The sequence below is a fragment of the Halichoerus grypus genome, chromosome 8, assembly GCF_964656455.1.
Source record: "Halichoerus grypus chromosome 8, mHalGry1.hap1.1, whole genome shotgun sequence".
NCBI classification, from domain to species: domain Eukaryota; kingdom Metazoa; phylum Chordata; class Mammalia; order Carnivora; family Phocidae; genus Halichoerus; species Halichoerus grypus.
The window spans coordinates 24048764-24070050 of record NC_135719.1 but is presented as its reverse complement, the minus strand read 5'-3'; the positions used below and the strand labels follow the sequence as shown (position 1 = coordinate 24070050).

General features: G+C 45.1%; 1 long non-coding RNA gene across 1 annotated transcript in view; it reads left to right on the top strand.

Moving 5' to 3' along the window:
- LOC144382742 (uncharacterized) overlaps positions 1 to 21287 on the top strand; it is an 85697-nt gene that overhangs the window by 50579 nt on the left and 13831 nt on the right. Inside the window, exon 3 of the long non-coding RNA XR_013450128.1 lies at positions 8888 to 9012. This is a non-coding gene — a long non-coding RNA (uncharacterized LOC144382742). The remainder of the gene's footprint in view (positions 1 to 8887; positions 9013 to 21287) is intronic.

Here is a 21287-nt window from a genome sequence, read left to right as displayed (position 1 = left end):
ATTTCCAAAGGCCTTCAGAGGGGACGAAGGCGAGTGAGAGGTCTTTCAAAGCACAGTGAATGGGCTGAAAGCAGTAGATCAGAAGTGGCTCAAAATGGAACAGGTGGCCTACATAAATACCAGCTGTACATTTTGGCCAATTTTATTGCCGGTTTATAATGTTGTCCACGGTTATTTTACAACAGTTTTCTTTATTTCTGAGATTGCTGTAAATCTTGCCATAAAATAGCCCTAATGCAGCGGAGAGGCTATGAAACGAAATGGGGAACTTCAAGGATCAGTCGATTGTAGTAGAATGGAAAGGAGGCTGAAGGTGCCTAAGAGAGAAAATAAAGGGAAGCCACGGGGAAAAATTCGGGGACCGGATGTCTCATTATGCATTAGAATTTGTCCTTTCACGTCCAATTGGATTGTGAGCAAGAACAGATAGCATTTTTAGGATGAATCCACCAGGTGGCGCCATTAAAATCATTTCTTAAAAGGGCCCGTTTTCCCGTTAAGGAGGAGAATTTAGCAAACCTGTTGTTTTAGAGGAGGAAACAATACTTGCTTGGCCGTTGATGGATGGAGAGTACATGTGTGCTTATTATATTATCTCGTGCGTGTGTGTGTGTGTGTGTGTGTGTATGTTGTAGTTTTAAACAGTAAAAGACCCATTTCTCCAGAGATACAAATTCAACTTGGCTAGATTTGGGCAGGGCAGGTTTGAGCTAAGCATCTCAGAGTGAGAGACACATTTGTATATCTTCTTTTTTTTTTTTTTTTTAATTTTTTTATTGTTATGTTAATCCCCATACATTACATCATTAGTTTTAGATATAGTGTTCCATGATTCCTTGTTTGTGCATAACACCCCGTGCTCCATGCAGAACGTGCCCTCCTCAATACCCATCACCAGGCTAACCCATCCTCCCACCCCCTCCCCTCTAGAACCGTCAGTTTGTTTTTCAGAGTCCATTGTCTCTCATGGTTCTTCTCCCCCTCCGATTTCCCCCGCTTCATTCTTCCCCTCCTGCTACATTCTTCTTTTTTTCTTTCTTAACATATATTGCATTATTTGTTTCAGAGGTACAGATCTGAGATTCAACAGTCTTGCACAATTCACAGCTCTTACCAGAACACATACCCTCCCCAGTGTCCATCACCCAGTCACCCCATCCCTCCCACCCCACCCCCCACTCCAGCAACCCTCAGTTTGTTTCCTGAGATTAAGAATTCCTCATATCAGTGAGGTCATATGATACATGTCTTTCTCTGTTTGACTTATTTCGCTCAGCATAATACCCTCCAGTTCCATCCACGTCGTTGCAAATGGCAAGATCTCATTCCTTTTGATGGCTGCATGATATTCCATTGTATATATAACATTTGTATATCTTCTGATTAATATTAAAATGCCTTGCGTTTTCTTCTCTTTTCTTAGCCTAGGGCTATAAGCCTATATTTCCAATTTTCTTTTCTTATCTTCTGCCAAGAGGTGAGGGAGACTACCCAGTGGCCCACCCCACCCTCCCCTGCAGCTGATGACTAGCTTTGCCTCCACCTGGTCCCTTTCAAGGCCTGTGTCCCAGGCCTGAAACCTCTGGGAAGATCTTGCAGGAGAGGTGCCCACAATTCTTAAACTTACACACCAAGACACATCCCAGAATTGGAATCTGGGAAAGCTCAGTCTCTGGCCTATTCTGCCTCTCTCTAGCTCACTAATTTCAGGGGTTATCACAAGCTTTAAAGACAACAGTGTGTGCAAAGTTCTTAGCACACAGCCCGGCACATGCTAGGTGGTGAATGTGTGTAAGAAAAGGGGTTTTTTGAATTTACATGTATTTCACTTATGTGTTTCAACATCTTGTCTATCTCTGCTTTTTTTTTTTTCCCCTCACTAATCTTTCTAAGAATCAGGAAAGATGAGATGAACCAGGACCTGAGACTTACTGCTCATCTTTTACATGGTGCCAGAGGTGGGCCTTGCCCATCAGCCATCCACAGGCTGGTGCTTTTGACACTGAGTTGTTTTTTCACCATGAGGCTGAAGGCCTGCATGTGGAAGGATTTAGCCGAAAACAGAGGCAGGCCCAGTTCTGCTAGGACCTGGGGAGAAGGGGAGCAGCCTGCAGACACGGGCCCTGGGAGGTTCTAATGAGCACCGGTGAGTCAGTGATGCCCAGGGCACTTCTAATTCCACTGTCCATTTATCTGTAATCACTTCCGTAAGGGACATCGATGGACGGGATGTGGAGAGGAGAGAGGAGCTTTTTTTAAAAAATTTTTTTGTTGTTATGTTAATCACCATACATTACATTATTAGTTTTTGATGTAGTGTTCCATGATTCATTGTTTGTGCATAACACCCAGTGCTCCATGCAGAACGTGCCCTCTTTAATACCCATCACCAGGCTAACCCATCCTCCCACCCCCCTCCCCTCTAGAACCCTCAGTTTGTTTCTCAGAGTCCATCGACAGGATAGAGGAGCTTTATCAGAAGTGAGCCCTTGATGGTTGTTTTCCTGGAAGGCTGGAATGGGTAGACAGACTTTTCTAACTGAGTAGCTTCTCCCTGCCATCAGGCATGGCGGTCCTGCAGGGAGCTGCTCACTGAGCCAAACACCACCCCCGCCCCCCCCCCCCAGCACTGCACTGACTCTCGTGCGCTCTAACCTCCGCGTGCATCGGAGCAGGACTGATGGGTGCCGTTTGGAGGCCTGCCAGCTGCGAGCCCCTGGCCCAGCCTGTCCCTGGAGCCTCACGTCCAACTCCCAGGGGGCCAGCAGGACAGAAGCCAATGATCTGAGAGCCTGAGGGAGGGTGGGGGAGGTTCCGCCGTCAGGATGGGATAACCCCATGTCCTTGATGACTCAAGTGGTCCGTTTGCAATTGCAAATTCCATAAACGCTCCAAGCGGCCCTGGGTCAGCGCTACTTCGCGGAACTGGGGCTCGTTCAAACTGCAGGATGAAAACCGTGCTTGCCAAGCAAACTTATCTGCAAGGCCTCCCCTTTGATCGCATCCTTTGTCTGGCCTCCGTAAGCATTTACTGACAGCGTGACAGATTCATTACTCTTATATTTACTATCTCACTGCTTCCTCCTAATTCCAAGGGGAATGTTGTACCTATTTCCTTTGACTAGTTTCTCGCTGGAAGCAGCAGGGTTCCCAGACCATCCTTGGCTATTGTTAAGGACCGTGACCTCTGGGTCCCTCTCAGGGTTGGGCTGCAAAGCAGCCGAGGAGGGGAGGACATACCTGTCCATCTGTCCAAGGCATTATGGATGGACGCTGTTGGCTTGGTGTGTGGGTGTGATGCTTTGTCCGTTACTTGCCCCACATGAGGCAAGAGAGTTGTGACCAGGGGTCTCCTGGGCCTGCTGTCTCTGCCCTCATGAAAGCAATAGAAGGCGTCAGATCAGGCCCACCCCACCCATGCTGGCTTGCTCATGTCTCCTAGGATTGACTTGGTCCCCTCCACCACCCTGGGAGCGACATCTGCTCTGGGGCCCCAGGCCATTCAGCAAACTGAAGCTTCTTGCCTTCAGGTAAGGCAGGGGACAGATCTCTGTCTTATGGCTCCTGAATCTGATGCAAATTGGGGAATCTTTTTTGGGAATAAGAATATAAAATGTGAATTAATAAAATTCGGTATGAAAGAGACTATCCAGAGCAGAAAATAAATCACAAGCTACAAAATCTTAAAGTTGGCAAACACCACAAACATCATAAATAATAACATAATTCGTAATTAATTATATGCCTGGAATACTTAGTAATTTTTTTCCTAAAGCTTTTTTTTTTTTTTTTTTGATTTTATTTATTTATTTGAGAGAGAGAGCACACAAGCAGGGGGAGGGGTAGAGGGAGAAGGAGAAGCAGATTTTGCATGGATCTGGGAGCCCGATGCAGAGCTTGATCCCAGGACCCTGGGATCTGACCTAAGCCAAAGGCAGATGCTTAACCATCTGAGTCACCCAGGTGTCCCTTTCCTAAATCTTTTGGCAGCATCCTTTCTTTATGGAAATTTTGTGATATTTTTGATAGGATAACAAGATAATCCAGCCTTTACTCTGGGGTGGTTAAGCATTTTTGGGGGGCTATTATTGACAGTTTGAGAAGTTCCTTTTAGCTTCCTAACCTACTACTCTAGGGAACACGGAGAAAAATCACTGGTGATATCACGTAAATGTTTAAGATCGTTGTCAAATTTGGGAGTTTCTCTATCAAGTTTCTTTCGAGTGTCATGCCAATGGCTGGCTGTGAGATTTGGAAGACTATTCCACAGATTAGGTTGTCGCTCTGTATGTTTTTTCCTCCACCACTAACCACATGCTTCTGGTTTTGGGTACAGTAGCAAACGGGACAGATTAGGTCCTGCAGCCCTGCAGTGGGCGTCACATTGGTGAGTCCTCCCGTTGCTTCCTAGAAGTGTCCCTGAAAGCCAGTCTTACACTAGGGCAGTCCCCATTAATGCAACTCTGCAAGGGAGAGTAATCAGTTGCACATATTCCACTAAAACCCAATAACTAAGTGTATCCCCGACTCAGCTTCCCTTAGCCGGACCCTAAAAGTACTCAGGGCCACGCCCCTGCCACCTAACATGATGGGAAGAATGATAAAGGGGACATCAGTAGAAGCACCTCCAGCCTTAACTGGCTTTGCAGCTAAAATGTTGTAACTTTTGAAACTTTGTCAAAAACATATGACCATGTCCAGACCCTGCCAGAGCCTTTGCCAAGGGCACGTGCAGAGGAGATGCCCTGAAGCTTCGACCTCATCAGCCTCTGGTAGCTCCACCTCCGGGCTCAGTCAGGAGCAGATGCTGCTTTTCATTGAGTTCAAAGGGAAGAAAGATGGTCAAGGCTTTGAGCTGCTCTCTGTCTTTGTCCCCAGTAATTTTCCAGTTCATGCGAGGAAAAATAAATTAAATCATGTTCTAGCACAGAGATGAAAGGCATCCCTCCTTTTGGCAGGCCCCAGAATATAATTTAATCAATATTTGTTAATTGATTGAACTGGATGAATAATGTGAAAGCTAAAGGGAAGAGATATATTTGATCTGGAGGGGCCCTTGGCCATCACTGATCACTCATTTCACAGATATAAAAACCAAGATCTAGGGGACAGGAATGGCTGGCTGAAAGTGACAGCGAATGACAGAGATGAGGCCAACAGCCAAGACTCTTCTATCTAGTACACTCTGCCTTTGCACGAACCATGGCAGTTAAAACCACATTACAAGTCACCGTGAATTAAGGCACAGAACGAGGAGAGATTCAGGCGTCTGGAAGCACCAGGGGCGTTTAGCTAACATATGTTGAAGGTTTGTTGTAAAGTGTTGTGGTGAATACTTTATAAATCCCTATCTCAATTATTATCATTGCTGTTTTCTCTAGTCTGTGGGGCATGGCGCCCAGTGAACCACAATACCGTACTGCTTAGGAATGGCACTGTTGGCCATGTTGGTACCTGCGGATGAGACACCAATGGTCCTTCTGCCCGAGCTAGGCTGAGGGTAGCAGGGTGAGCCTGGATAAGGGCTGTGGATCAGAAGGTAGGGTACCCTAACTAGGGGTGGGAAAGGGGGTCCATTTCTCTCCCATGTTCTGAAGGGGGGATCCAAGACCAGAACCTGGAGTATGTCCACCCTGAAGGGAAAGGTTCAGGTCTGAATAGGAAGCTTAGGCTCATGTCCATAAAATCCTGTCAGGCAGGGGCCCTCCCCCCAGAGGGGACTGTTCAGAGTGGAGGCCAGTGGGCAGTGTTCCGTGGACAGGACCGTCCATGACACTGAAAGTGACAGCGAATGACAGAGATGAGGCCAACAGCCAAGACTCTTCTATCTAGTACACTCTGCCTTTGCACGAACCATGGCAGTTACTAACTAGAAAACACAGTTACTAATAATGAGAATGGCATAATGACAGGAGCAGTCCAGCAAAGGGGCCAACAGGAGAGGTGGAGCCAAGGGGGGGGGGAGGAACGCAGGCTCAGAGGCTGACCTTGGCCTCTCCAAGCCTCTGCTTCTTTGGATCTCAAATGGAAAATAAATGGGGGGACTGAGCTTATAGGATGGTTCTAGGGATTAAATGAAATATTCTCCGTAAAGCAGATGGCTTATAAAAATGACGATAGGGGGTAATTCTCATCATAGCCAGGGGCTGCTTTAACTGAATGGGTAGCTTATTTATTATTTATTTATTACTACTTGTGTCATTATATCATGAAGTAGGTGTCCATGGTTGCGGGTGAGGGTGGGATGGCATGGGACTGTTTGCGCTGCCTGCCTATAAGGTCTTCCCTGTCCAGGTGCCATGCCCTGCAGGTGTATGCATCCCACTCCCCCAGGAGACTTGCTGGTCCTGTAGCCCAGGGGCCGGGCCAGTGGGCTCAGGAACTTCCTACAGCCCTGTACCTCCAGAGATGGTGTTATGGAACCTGGACTGGATTGCCCGATGCAAGAACCAAGCGGCACCTGGAGATCTTGGAGGAGAGGAGGTTTATTTACCGCCGGCGGGCTCAGACGGGAGTGGTCTCCAAAGGTCTGAGCCCCGAGCACAAACAAAGGGGGCAATTTATACACTTCTACTTCCGCATACTTGGCACTTTTGGCGCATGCGTGAAGCAGGAGAGGGAGAAGGACCCAGATTGGTGCTCGCAGGAAGCAGAGCAGGGAGAAGAACTCGGAAGAGCCCCGGGGCAAGGACTGGGACTCTCTCGCTGGCTCGGTTGGCCATCTTAGGACACAGATTTACTTTCTCAATGGCAGTGAAGGAAAAGAGGAAGGCAACCTACATTTCCTGAGTGCTCTGCTGTGTGCCAGGCATGGACTCTGTAGGGGCTTTGGATGTTATCTTGTTTAGCAGAGCCATACAGGGCTCCCCCCGCCCATCTGTGGCTGCACTTTCTACAGTTTCTGTTACCTGTGGTCAACCTCCGTCGGGAAGCAGATGATCCCCCTTCTGATATATCCTCAGTATGTCAGTAGTAGCCTAATGCTACGTCCCAGCACCTATGTCATGCCCCCCACTCCATCTCATCACGTAGGTATTTTAGCATCTCACATCACAGGAAGGGTGAGTACGGTACAGTGCAGCATGGTACAGTAATCTTACTTTTAAGAGAGAGAGGCCACATTCACGTAAATCTTATGATAATATATTGCTCTTATTCTATTCTATTATTGTTACTGTTACTGTTATTAATCTCTTACTATGCCTAATTTATAAATTAGACTTTATTTTTTAATTTATTTTTATTTTATTTTTTTAAAGATTTTATTTATTCATCTGAGACAGAGAGAGAGAGAGAGAGCAGGTGCAGGGGGAGAGGCAGAGGGTGAGGGAGAAGCAGATTCCCCCCTGAGCCGGGAGCCTGACGTGGGGCTCGATCCCAGGACCCTGGGATCGTGACCTGAGCTGAAGGCAGATGCTTAACCACCTGAGCCACCCAGGTGCCCCTAAATTAAACTTGATCATAGGTATGCACGTATAGGAAAAAAACCTATCCATCTGCCTTGTGGCTCTGATATACATTGTATCTGTGAATAAACTATCCAGTATTCCATTGTCTAAACAGCCATGGCCTCCATGCACTTCGCTCTTGACACATAATGACACTTTTCATAAATATGAATCAAATTAGAGAGAAAAGTTAAATACCAAGAACAGCTTTTGGAGGAGGGAATCCTACGTGTCAGTCTTCTCCCTCACCTGACTGCACACGCTCAATGGTGTCTTACGGATGGGGAAGAGCAACTTGCAAGGGCAGGAAGGGGGTCTTACCTTCCCCCCACTCAGATGTGGACTTGCCCCTGGTCCCTATTTCCAGTTCTCATCTTTACATGGCTGTGACCATTTCCCTGAGCCCAGGACTTCTTTGTTTTTCCAGAATGATCGCCAAGGCCTTGCAGGAGGGGAAGCCAGTAGTCACTGGATGGGTTGGATGGTGTCTTGGGGCCCACAGACCCTCCATTTCAGGGTCGGAGGGGAGAACTGTGGTGCTTCTGCCTCCCCACTCCCCCAACTTCGGTGCCTGCCCTTGTGTCCAGGCCTTTGCTGGACCAGCTTGCCCTGCCTCATCCAACCTTCCAGCTTCTAAGAGAGGGCAATAAACTTCTCCACTGTTGCTTTCTCTCCTCTTTGTCCTCATCATCTTACCTCCCTAAAAATGCCTTCTCTGCCATTTCAATGACATTTGAGGAAGTCTGCCCTCTGGGTACAATTCACCAACCCCACAAACTTAGAGTAACTTTATGTTATTGGAATTTGACTTTTATTATAGGTGGAATAAAGGAAAGGAATTCCAGCAGCCTAAATCATCCGGGAGCTTGAGTTCTGTTTTGTTGGGGAGGCTCAGGAGGGAACAAACCAAAGGCCCTTTGGCGCCTTCCTGTTTCCCCTGGGGCAGGCCCCCTTCCTGTGCCATTCCCAGGAAGACAGCTGGATTCTGGGGAAGCATTGCTGAAATGGCCATGATATCAGCAACAGCTTCTTCCTCTTCTCCTCCTCCTCCTCCTTCATTTACAGCTTTAAACTTCAAGATGTTCATAATCAGTGTTACGTTCACGTCCGTTTCACAGACACGAGGCAGATAGAACATGCTTATCACAGGGACTCCTTTTTATACTTTATGTACCAATTTATCTCTTTCAGGGTAGAATGGATTCATTGAGTCTATCTTAAAAGATTAAATTATTTTACTCCTTTACATTACAAGGGGTGACACCTGGCTCCTCATGACAATGGTGCCCAGTCAGGCAGAACCTTCGGCTTGTGCCTGCCACCCCCTCGGGTACCCGGCCTGTGACTGAACCTTTTAGGGCTCTAGACAAACGCAGGGCTCGAGTTAATTTAGAAAATATCATGCATAACCTGACCATTATTTTCCTAACCCCAAACAGGCAAGAAGGATGCAAGCCATGAGCGTGTTATTTCAGCTGTCAGAGTCGTGAAACCGGTAGCCAAGAGGTACTAGTCATTCGCAGTTCTTGAAGACAAAGCAACTTAGCGGGGCCTCTGAATAGGGGTAGGTGTGTTTTGTTTTGTTTTTTCTTTGAGCTCATATTTTAAAATTGAACATCATTTAAATGAATTGCTTCAAATGATTGTGTTTGTAGTACATTATGAACGTACTGGGAAGTCAAAATAGAAAAGCCCATTGAGAGCGTGATCATCAATGCAACGGACAAGGTTATAAAAAGTGTACCTGTCATATCCTTTTTTTTTTTTTTTTTTTAAGTTCCACATCTACACTAACGCTGTTTTCACAGTGACTGACTTTAATCAAATTCTCCCATCTCCTTCCGACCTTGGTGCAACTGTCTTCATAACCCAACTGAAAAGAGGAGCATTTAATTAAGATTACATTCATACTTGAAATCTCTCTGCCCAATGGGGAAAGATAATATTGTGGCTCAGTGTTTGGGGTGGAGAATATTAAATGCTCTTCCCCAGAGGCAATGCAGTTGAATCAGGACCCCATATGAGTTTGCAGAGACTTTAGCATCTTCGGGCGGGAGACAGCCGGGCGTGTTCCCAGGGGATCAGGGGCAGAGTTGTCTGAGTTTTTCATGACCCTTTCTGCTCTGTTCAGAAACAGTGTGATAGTCAGCCTTGCTACCCACAGTGAGCTTGAGATATCATGTTTATCAAGGAGTCATTTACATAGAGTCAAATTCAGTCAGTTTTTCAAAGGTATACAGTTGTGTAACAATCAGCGCCTCACCCTGTGAAGGTCCCTCTTGCCCCTTTGTAGTCTTCTGTCCTCCCCAGCCCCGGTCACCACTGACCTGTTTTCTGTCCCTATGGTTTTGACTTTTCCAGAAAGCCACACAAGTGGCATGAACAGTATGTAGGCTTTTGTGTCAGGCTGCTTTTACTTAGCATGATGCCATTGAGACTCATCCATGTTGTTTTCTTAGAGCACTTAGTTCCTCCCTCCCTCCCTCCCTCTCTCTCCCTCTTTCTTTCCTTCTTTCTTTCTTTCTTTCTTTCTTTCTTTCTTTCTTTCTTTCTTTCTTTTTTTCTCTCTCTCTCCTTTTTCTTTCTTCTTTCTTTCTTTCTTTCTTTCTTCTTTCTTTCTTTCTTTCTTTCTTCTTTCTTTCTTCCTTTTTCTTTCTTTCTTTCTTTCTTTCTTTTTCTTTCTTTCTTTCTTTCTTTCTTTCTTTCTTTCTTTCTTTTTCTTTCTTTCTTTCTTTCTTTTTCTTTCTTTCTTTCTTTCTTTCTTTCTTTCTTTCTTTCTTTTTCTTTCTTTCTTTCTTTCTTTCTTTCTTTCTTTTTCTTTCTTTCTTTCTTTCTTTTTCTTTCTTTCTTTCTTTCTTTCTTTCTTTCTTTCCTTCTCTTTTTTTCTCTCTCTCTCCTTTTTCTTTCTTTCTTTCTTTCTTTCTTTTTCTTTCTTTCTTTCTTTCTTTCTTTCTTTCTTTCTTTCTTTCTTTTTCTTTCTTTCTTTCTTTCTTTCTTTCTTTCCTTCTCTTTTTTTCTCTCTCTCTCCTTTTTCTTTCTTTCTTTCTTTCTTTCTTTCTTTTTCTTTCTTTCTTTCTTTCTTTCTTTTTCTTTCTTTCTTTCTTTCTTTCTTTCCTTCTTTCTTTTTTTCTCTCTCTCTCTTTTTTCTTTCTTTCTTTCTTTCTTTCTTTCTTTCTTTCTTTCTCTTTCTTTCTTTCTCTTTCTTTCTTTCTTCTTTCTTTCTTTCTTTCTTTCTTTCTTTTTCTTTCTTTCTTTCCTTCTTTCTTTTTTTCTCTCTCTCTCCTTTTTCTTTCTTCTTTCTTTCTTTCTTTCTTTCTTTTTCTTTCTTTCTTTCTTTCTTTCTTTCTTTCTTTCTTTCTTTCTTTTTCTTTCTTTCTTTCTTTCTTTCTTTCTTTTTCTTTCTTTCTTTCCTTCTTTCTTTTTTCTCTCTCTCTCCTTTTTCTTTCTTTCTTTCTTTTTCTTTCTTTCTTTCTTTCTTTCTTTCTTTCTTTCTTTTTCTTTCTTTCTTTCTTTCTTTCTTTCTTTCTTTCTTTCTTTCTTTCCTTCTTTCTTTTTTTCTCTCTCTCTCCTTTTTCTTTCTTTCTTTCTTTCTTTCTTTTTCTTTCTTTCTTTCTTTTTCTTTCTTTCTTTCTTTCTTTCTTTTTCTTTCTTTCTTTCTTTCTTTCTTTCTTTCTTTCTTTCTTTCCTTCTTTCTTTTTTTCTCTCTCTCTCCTTTTTCTTTCTTTCTTTCTTTCTTTCTTTCTTTTTCTTTCTTTCTTTCTTTCTTTCTTTCTTTTTCTTTCTTTCTTTCTTTCTTTCTTTCTTTCTTTCTTTCTTTCTCTCTTTCTCTCTTTCTCTCTTTCTTTCTTTCTTTCTTATTTTTGTTTTTGGTAGTATTTTATTGTATGAATATACTGCAGTTTATTTATCCATTCACCATTTGAGGGACATTTGGGTCTTCTCTCGTTTTGCCAATTCCAAATCAAGCTTCTGGGAACATACAGGTCTGTGTGTGGATGTATGTTTTCATTTGTCTAGAGTAAATTCCCGGGAGTGAGATTGCTAGGACACGTGGTAGATGTATGTTTACTCTTACCAGAAAACATGGAAACATGTTTTCCAAAGTAGCTGAACAACTATCAACATCGGGAGAGTTTTGCATCCCTATCAACATCGGGAGAGTTCCAGTTGCTCCATATGCTCAGCAGCTCTAGGTATTGTCATAAAAAAGTAATAGCCATTCTAATATGTGTGTAGTGTTAGGTCGCTGTGGTTTTAATCTGCACTTCCTTAATGATGGTGAGCATCTTTTTATATGCTTATTTGTCAAATATATCTCTTCTTTGGAGTGTCAGTTTATGTAATATTTTCCTGTCATTTAAAAATTGTTTTTCTTTTATTTTCCTATTATTGAGTTTTGAGAGGTCTTTATGTATTTTGGATGTGAGTCCTTTATCAGATATGTGTGTTTTTTTAAGATTTTATTTATTTATTTGAGACAGAGAGACAGAGAGAGCAAGCTCATGAGCAGGGGGAGGAGCAGAGGGAGAAGCAGACTCCCTGCTGAGCAGGGAGCCTGATGTGGGGCTTGATCGTGGGACTCCGGGATCATGACCTGAGCAGAAGGCAGACGCTTAACCAAATGAGCCACCCAGGCGCCCCTCAGATATGTGTTTTGCAAATATTTTCTCCCAGTCCGTGCCTTGTCTTTTCTATCTTCAGGTTATTTTAATGTTGTTGTTCACAACTAGTAATATATGTGCATAGTTCCAAAGGTTTTAGAGACTATTGAATGAAAAATAAGTCTCCTTCCCATGAATCCTTGTGATCTGGTTCCTCTTCCTGGAAACAATCACTATTACCAGATTTACTTAGAGGGAGAAGGGAAGAGAATATTCTCTAGAAAATATTTTCTGCAATTACAAAAATGTGTACATACAGTCTTCTTTTGCCTCAATACATGATAGTATGTGATTCATACTGTTCTGCATCTTGTTCTTTTCACTTAACAGTTTATCTTAGTGGTCATGCCATATGATTGCACACAGAGATGTCTCATTCTTTGTAATGGCTGAAGAGTTTTCGTGTATATGCCATCATTTATGTAATTTGCTCCCTATTGGTTTCTAATCTTTTGCTATTATAAACAATGCAGCATGAATATGTTGTACAGTAATAGCTGTCATTACAATTACTGAATTATAAGGTGTCTACCTTTTTAATTTTGGAAGTTGTTAATTTCCATCATGATAGTTGAACCAATGTAAACTCCTGCCAGCAATCCATGAGAATGCCACATCCTTCCCAACATATGTTTAATTTTTTTTGTTTCTGCCAACTTTATTGTGAAAATTATGTTCCATTTTTTAATTTCACTTCTCTTATTTTTTTTTTTTTAAGATTTTATTTATTTGACAGAGAGAGACACAGCGAGAGGGGGAACACAAGCAGGGGGAGTGGGAGAGGGAGAAGCAGGCTTCCCGCGGAGCAGGGAGCCCGATGCGGGGCTCGATTCCAGGACCCTGGGACCATGACCTGAGCCGAAGGCAGACGCTTAACGACTGAGCCATCCAGGCGCCCTAATTTCACTTCTCTTATTGTTAATGAGACCATAAATATCCATTGTGGTTCTTTGTTTGTGAGCTATTTACAGCTCTTGTCCATTTTTGATCGAGGGGAGGATTTGGTCAGGTGGGGGAGTGGAGAACTTCAGTGAATAGATGTGGCCGTCCTTCTCAGAGCCAAGTTTATGGAAAATAAGCCTCACCTACTTGGGGTTTGCTGCAGGTTGTTTCTCATCAAATCCTGTTACCCCAATTTTTTGCCTCCCTGGAGATTTTGTTCTCAATGGAACTCAGACTCTGAAGCAGGTTTCCAAATGCTCTGCACCCAATCGGCATGTGCCTTGCAAGCTGATGAGGTGGGCCACGTGTCAGGGACACGTGTCCCTGACACGTGGCAAAGAGTCAGTCACATTGTTCTGGTTGCTGTCTCCCTGTTAGCTTTTACTCAGCAACGAGTACAGTAAAGGCACGGCTTGTTAAACTTTGAGAAACTGAAGGTCAGATTTTCTAGAATGGGTCTATGGCCCATAGAGAGGCCTTTTCCCAAGTTCCTTGGAATTAAATTGCAACATATACCCAAATGTTAGGAAAAGGTGCCTCCTCCCCCTCAAACCATCCTACGGAAAGGAGGGAGGTATACTCTATTCAAATCATTCCAAATTCTCTTCTATTACCAGGCAGCCTCTTAATGACTTTGAACAGTAAGTATTGCATAGGAAAGCCACATTAGCTTTTACAGATCTCAGTCAGTTCTAGTTGGGTTGCCTGTAGAGGTCACCAGGAAGAATTAGTGAGAGGGAGTGGGAGGGGGAGAGAGTATTAATGCAGGAATAGTAATTATCCTTAGGGAAAAGATTTCACTTTTTCAAGTGCCATTAATTGTAAACTAGCTTTTGAAAGATCTTTTAAAAAGAAACATTGTGTCAGATCACTCCAGGAGACCTGGGGGAAATCAGTGTCCCGATGTCATGCCAGTGGGGATTTGTAGCTTGGGATAAAAATCAGAGTGATTGTATTGTTTATGGTTTAGAAGAGTTCCTATCTTGGACAACTTGGATCGAAGGGCGATTGACATCTCTGGAAAATCGCATGGGGTTGGCTCAACAACAGGTTCCAGGGATGTAGAGAAGTGGATGATGAAGCATGTGGGCAATTGGAATAAAATTGCATTATGACATATTTAAAGAGCAAAAAAAGCAATCTTTGAAAAATAATATCTTACTCGGTGATATGTGAGATTTAAATTACCTATGCACAGCTAAATTGTAATCCAAAACATTACAGGTTTATTTGCATGCGTTAATAATGTTATATTAAAATCTTCACATTAGGAAAATGGGGTGTGGCCCCCTTATATTCAGAAATTTACCGTAAAAAGGAGATGGGGCACTTTTTTCTTGTAACATTTACAGGGTCTATAGAGGGGAGTAGAATCAGAAGGAAAAACCCAATTATATTCATTATCTACAATCAGTGGAATGGAGCAAGAGTGCCGAATTCAGGGAGAGAAGCTTTGATGTCCCTGCCCAGAACATCGGATGCTCAGTACATGCTAGATATAAAAAATCATTACCCTCCATCCCTCATGTTGGCTTAGCTAACTTTTTTTTATGTTCGTTAATTCTTTTGATGATTGTAGAAGCAGTTCTGTTGATTCTCAGTATTTGCGAATTCACCTACTCGCTGAAATAGATTTGTAACTCCAAATCAGTACGTTCAGCATGGTCACGAGCACGAGTGGACGTGCCCAGGGCTGCCTGATGCTCAGGTTGAACGCAGCGGCAGTCTGCCTTCTTGTTTCAGTGCTCATCCCATAAACAAGTTCCTCTGAAGTCTATTTGGTCACATTTTCTGCATTTGTGTGCTTTTTTGATTTTGCTGTTTAAAATGGCCCCCAAGGGTAGCACCGAAACGCTGTCTCGTGTTCCTAGGGGCAAGGCGTCCACGACGTGCCTTATGGAGAAAATACGTGTGCCAGATAAGCCTCATTGAGGCAGGAGTGACAGAGCTAGGGACAGTGAGTTTAAGGTTTGTGAGTCAGCAATATATATTAAATAAGGTGTCTTTGTATGGAAATGCACGTAAAACAAGGTTGCATATTGATGCAGTTGACGAACATGTGACCAGAGGAATCAAACCTTTATTCTCCCTCGGAGCAGTGGTTCAGCAGCGGCTCAGGGTCCATGGCCACTTTGCAGAACGTGACCACCGTGGATCATGAGACGTGGCTGGATACATGGAACATTCTGTTCGGTGGCTTGCATTTTGCTTATCAATATACTGTAAACATTTTCTCAGGACATTTCATAATCTTAAGATTATCTTCTAAAACTCAGGTCACGGGTAATTTGCCATCGGAAAACTGGGATGAGTAGATTTAAAAAGTTTACTTTAGGCCAAAGCGGTGAGGAAATTAATGAGAGAAACTTGTAGCTGCCAGTGCGGGAGGTCAGGTATCCAGGTATCTCAAAATGTGAAGTGAAGGGAGCCAAATGAAGTCTTCACTTTTCATCCAGATGTTTGACAGAATGCTGATATCAGCCGTGTATGAGGTCATATAGATTTGGTCGCTAAAACAACACCGTTCATTAACTTATTTATAATGCGAGGGAAGGAAAGTCAGGAACTTGGGGAAAGGACAAAGTCTACCCACACGAGCTTTTCCTAATGAGTATTTTGCAGAAAACAGGTTCCACAAATTGTTGGTAGGTATTATTTGTGGGGTGCAGTTTGAATGTGCAATTACCATGAGGCTCAAGGTAAAGAACGTCTTAATACTCTATTTCTGCAAATCTCAATAGATGTGACTCTGGACCCCCATGCACCTGTGAGGTAAGAAATTTAAGCACACTTCTTTTAGGGACATTCTCCTTTTCCCCAGCCTCCATGTGAAGGCTGCAGGGGACTCATACATATTGGAACAGTTGGCAAGGGTTCTCTGTGGTTGGTGCCCACTAAACCCCAGGGCTGTGCTCGGTTTCCAAGCCAGCATGGCCCCCTGTGGGGGGAGATGGGGGCAGCAGCCTCCTGATGCCATTTGACTCTTGCCTGAGGTTTAGCTGCTGAAGCGCATCCCTAGATGTCCACCAGTGTCCCCTTCCTGGGGGCCCACGCTTCCTCAGGACAGAAAACTCTAAACCCCAGGCTCCCTCCTGTTTGGACAATCTGCAGGACTAGCTGCTTCAGCCCTGTCTCCTCCAAACCCCAGAGCCCCGCCCACTTCCTGGACCAATTACTTTTTTTAATGTGAAAATATTTGAAATTGACCTTGATCATGCAGCGCCATCCTCTGCAAAATAGGCAAGGGGATGCTCAAGTCATAAGAAATTTGCCAAAGGGGGGGCGCCTGGGTGGCTCAGTCGGTTAAGCGACTGCCTTCGGCTCAGGTCATGATCCCAGGGTCCTGGGATCGAGCCCTGCATTGGACTCCCTGCTCTGTGGGAAGCCTGCTTCTCCCTCTCCCACTCCCCCTGCTTGTGTTTCCTCTCTCGCTGTCTCTCTCTCTCTCTGTCAATTAAATAAATAAATAAAATCTTAAAAAAAAAAAAAAAAAAAGAAATTTGCCAAAGGGGGCACCTGGGTGGCTCAGTCATTAAGCATCTGCCTTCGGTTCAGGTCATGATCTCAGGGTCCTGGGATCGAGCCCTGCATTGGGCTCCCTGCTCTGCGGAAAGCCTGCTTCTCCCTCTCCCACTCACCCTGCTTGTGTTCCCTTTCTCGCCGTGTCTTTCTCTGTCAAATAAATAAATGAAATCTTAAAAAAAAAGAAATTTGCCAAAGCAGTGGATTTGTTTATTTTGTAACTGATGGGAGTCTTTAATATGCTGGATGCATTGCTAGTCAACAGGAGGAGGATGGAGCTGGGAAAGGTTTCAAAATGGAGCCTTTTGGATGTAGAACACTTCCTGGGGCTGGTACATGGTTGAGTGCACTGGGAAACCCAAGGTGGTAAATGGCTTCTGAAGCCCCTGAAGTTGGCTGGTGATTAGTTTCCTCCCCTCGAGCCTATTTCCCTAGCAGAAGTTGAAACCATTTAGTCCAAATCCTTCTTCATAGGTTGGGGTAGAGAAATGACATCCTCTAGAGTGTCCTCTGTTGGTCTCCATTCAGGAAGTCTAAAACATCCAGAGTGGGCTCCAAGTAAACCTTATAAGGGAGTGAGACCTCTGGGGACAAGCCTAGGATTTGGGGCTGTGGGGCAAGGAAGATCTAACTGTGTGATGTTGGCCTTGAGCCAAGGGACCTCTGGGATCAACGGCCTGCTCTTTAGGACCCCTGGGAATTTAGAGACTCCCCCTGTAAGATGGGCAGTGCCAGGTAGCACTGTCTCCATGCAGAGCCCTTCCTTGACCAGAGCCATGTTGCCCTTTGGAGTGAATGCAGGGGGCAGCGCTCACAGTTTCAGGCTTCTGTCTAAGCAACCGGAGGCATTGTGCAGGTTGGGGAAATCCACGCCTTCACATCTGCTACACCCAAAGCAGGTGGTACATCTTCCTAAAAGACCTCTCATTTACATTACTCAATGATCCTCGGTCTTGGGCTGAGCAGAGAAGTCTGATGCCCTATGGATGCTGCCCCTGGCCTCTGCAGGAAGAGCTGCATTCCACCCCCTCCCCCCGCGCCCCCCGGGTGCAGGCTCTGTTGGCCAGAACAGAGGTCTGAACTGTCTCTCATTCCACTGGCTGAGTCGAGAGTGTGCTGCATTGTCCTGGAGGTTATTCCTAGGGTCCTCCTGTGCAGGGGCCCTGGAGCTAATGCACGGGTGTCCCTTGGGCAAGCAGGTTCGTGTCTTTAAGACGTACAGTGTAATGATTTCTTCTTTCCCTCCCGTGAGCCACCCACCCTCCACCCAGCTTCACATTCAGCAGCTTCTCCTTCATGGATTATTTTGCCCCTCGACATCCATATAATTTTGATCATTTGAAGCCTGTGAGCAATACTTGCTCCTTACTCTGTGCTCTATTGGCCCCCATCACCCATTTCATTGCTTCCAATTATGCCCAGCAAAACGGTGGTATTAGACCTGCCCTTCTGCACTTGTGCTCTGAGGGTTATAAGTTGGCTGTTGCATGCTCTACCTGCAGGTTATTTTGGAGGATTAAAATCAACCTCAGAAGGCCTCCTCTGTCAAACAGAGTTCATCATCCATAGGACAGAAAAATCCAAGAAAACATTCAGCTTGGTGGGAAGCCTTCCTTCAAAATCTGCATTTTTCCACATATAGTCCAAGCAGGACCCTCCTTGCTGTCTGGGCCCTAAACACACCCTAAACCCTGGGCATAACATCCAGATCCCTCCTTTGAGCCACCCCACTTAACAGATTGTGTTACCTTCTCTATTTGGGGGTCTGACAAGCCTCTGAAGGGTGTGTCTGTGTCAGTGAACCATCAGAGGTTCCCCAGGAGGCTTGGGGGAAAGATTTTGGCCTTTGGTGAGTGGTAGAGACAACTCTGAACTTGACGCCAGAAGTCCGGAGCGTGGAACCTAATCTTGCCACCACCTGACTTAAGGGCCCTGGGCACGTCACATACCCTTTCCAGGCCTCCCTCTTGTTCCTCTTTAAGGTGGACATCACAGGTCATTGTGAGGATTAGAAGATTAGCCTTGGAAATGGGCATAGCACAAGGCCCATCCCTGAGTGAACGGTAACTGCATCCCTATTTACCTATTCTGTATGGACCTCAGGTTTCTCATGGATTCATTGGGAGCCATGATTTCTGCACCACACACTTTACAGAGGAGATATCGGAATCAAAACCTGCCTGTGCAAAGTGCCCTGTGGCAGAGTCTACGGCATCACTTGTGGTCTGTGTGGTTCTCAATTCCCAGGATCCCACACAGCTCCCTGGGCAGGTGTGCAGTCACTGCTGTTGGGTGTTCGTGGGATCATGGGAGAGAGTGCCTTCGCTTTGTGGAAGCCGATTCTTTCCCAATTCCTCTTGGCGGCTGAAAGCCTGTTGGCTGCATGGTCTGGATGCTGGGAGCCTTGTCCAAGATGAGAACTCATCTAGGCCATGGCTCCCAGCCTCCCCTTTTTGAGTCAAAGAAGGTGTTAATGAAAAACAGTGAATCCGCATGCAGTGTGGTGAACGGACCGCCCTTTGTTTAGCCTTGGCGCTGTCTGCATGTCTAGACGTGCTCGGTCTCCTTTTCCGGGTAGCTGTGATTTTTGGAGAGGGGCAGAAAGGGGTATGGGGTGGGGCCTTCAGTGCCCTTGGGAGGCCGTGGTGTGTGGAGGGCATGCATGTCCACATCTTGCTTCTCCCGGCCACATCAGCTGGGGGGAGTTTGTCAAGAATACGTCTTCACACCTTACTGGCTGTGAATCTTGAGAAAATCAATCTCTGATCCCTGGGTTTCCCTGTTTCAGATTTGGACAGCCATTATCTACCCAGTGGGCTTGTGGTTAGAATGAGATCTGAAAATGTGTGCAGATGCTGTTGAGAGCCATTTTTGTAGACTTTAAAGTAAGGGCCTGGTTATCCTGCTTCATTGTTGTCCTTGTCAAGGTTGCAGGCAGGAGGCTGGAGGGAATGAGCCCCGCCTTTCTGTCTGCCTGGGCGAAATCCAGAGCTACTTACGGGTCAGGAGAGCCGAGTTCTGAGAAGCGTCCCTTGGAAAGGAAGCTGTTGGTGGCTGACTAATTACCAGGGAGGGAAACAAAAATTTGCAATGCTGTTCAGGCAAAGGATGGGGCCCGGGGCCCCAGCGTGGGGGATGCAGAGGAGTGGGACCTCCAAGGAGCCAGTGGGGTCCAGAGGGGCTCCTCTGGAATGAATGGTCAGGGGCTCTGAGGAAGGAGCCTCCCGCACCCGGGTAAATCAACAAAGCACTGTGCTGTTAACTTCGGCAAAATTATTCTTGTACCTTGTGCCTATATACTTACTTCAGTTATGGAAGAAAGGAGGGATCCCAGTGCCTGAAGAAAATGGTTCTAGAACCTATGAAATCAAATTAGAGTTGATATCAGAAAGTGTCATGAAATAGGAATTATGAGAAATTACATTGCAAGGTATAGATTTTGTCAGACTAAATTAGAGGTAAGCAATACCCGCTTCTCTCCGAGGGCCGGTGCTCAAAATAAAATGAATGCTTGCCGGCGTGTGTGGTTTCTTGTCGGCACACTCTGATGTGTGAGGTCTGGCGGGCCACAGGGTGAGCATCAGAATGGGAATCGTAATTATTTTTTTATAGCAATGTCTTCTTGAGCTTCAGAGAGAGAAAGGCCTCTCTCCTTGCACATGCAAACATCAATTTGGGAGCCGAGCAAGGTAATTTTCACATGCAAATTCATATGAGTTGAAATGAGCAGAGGCAATGAATAGACTGTTAAAGAGACACCCGCCTCCTTCTCTTCCAATGCCAAGGAGCAGGAGCTGGAGAGAAGTGGAGGCTTCTTAAGAGAAGAGAGGTACACACCTAGTGAGTTTCTGTGCTCACTTCCCTGGTACATGTCTCTCTGCCCCTGGAACTTTCCAAGAAGTGTTTTATTTAAAGCTTCCCATTGGCAGAAAGTAAGGGCCATCTGCTGTGAAGTGAAATGTGTGGGTGGGGAGTCCCATGTGACTTCAGAGCCTACTTTTCTGCCTCCTGGCCATGTGACCTCGTCACAGGCTGCTGTCAGGATCAATGGGAGTACACGGTGAGGTCCCCAGTGGCCCCCGGTGGAGCACTGGCCACGAACCCAGGGGAGAAGAACAGATGCCACTGCATTTTCTAAAACAGCAGTTTCTATGCTAATCCCTCCTTCAAGCATCTCCCTTCCCAAGTTACACCAAGACTCTGGAATCTGTGGATAACATGGCGCTCTCTGCCACCAGGGTCAGCAGGGTGACTTCTGGCCCAGAACCTTTGCCATTCCAAGCCATCCTCGGGACACTGGAACTTTTCCAAGATGCCTGGGCCCTGCATGCCTAGATGAAGCCTCAGTCACGGTTTCTTTTGCTTGTGCTGTTTACAGAACAAAGGGAGCTCTGCCGTCCCACTCCCATCCCACACATATACTGTTCTCCCTCATCCCCCACCAGCTTCTTTGAGGAAATTCTCCTTTTACACTTTTATGTTTCTGATTAAGACACTGTTATTTCTGAATCTCTCCCCAGGATCCACTGGGGAGCAAATGCCTGGAGCCTTCTCAGGGAGACTGCCTTTGCCCTGTTCAGTTCCTCCCTGGGAGCTGGGAGCGTAGGCTGGTTCTCTGCTGAATCAGCAGGGGATGGGATGAATACCTCATCACAATTAACACTTCCCCATAACTTCATTTACGTTCACGTGAATGTGGAGGGTCATTGCACAC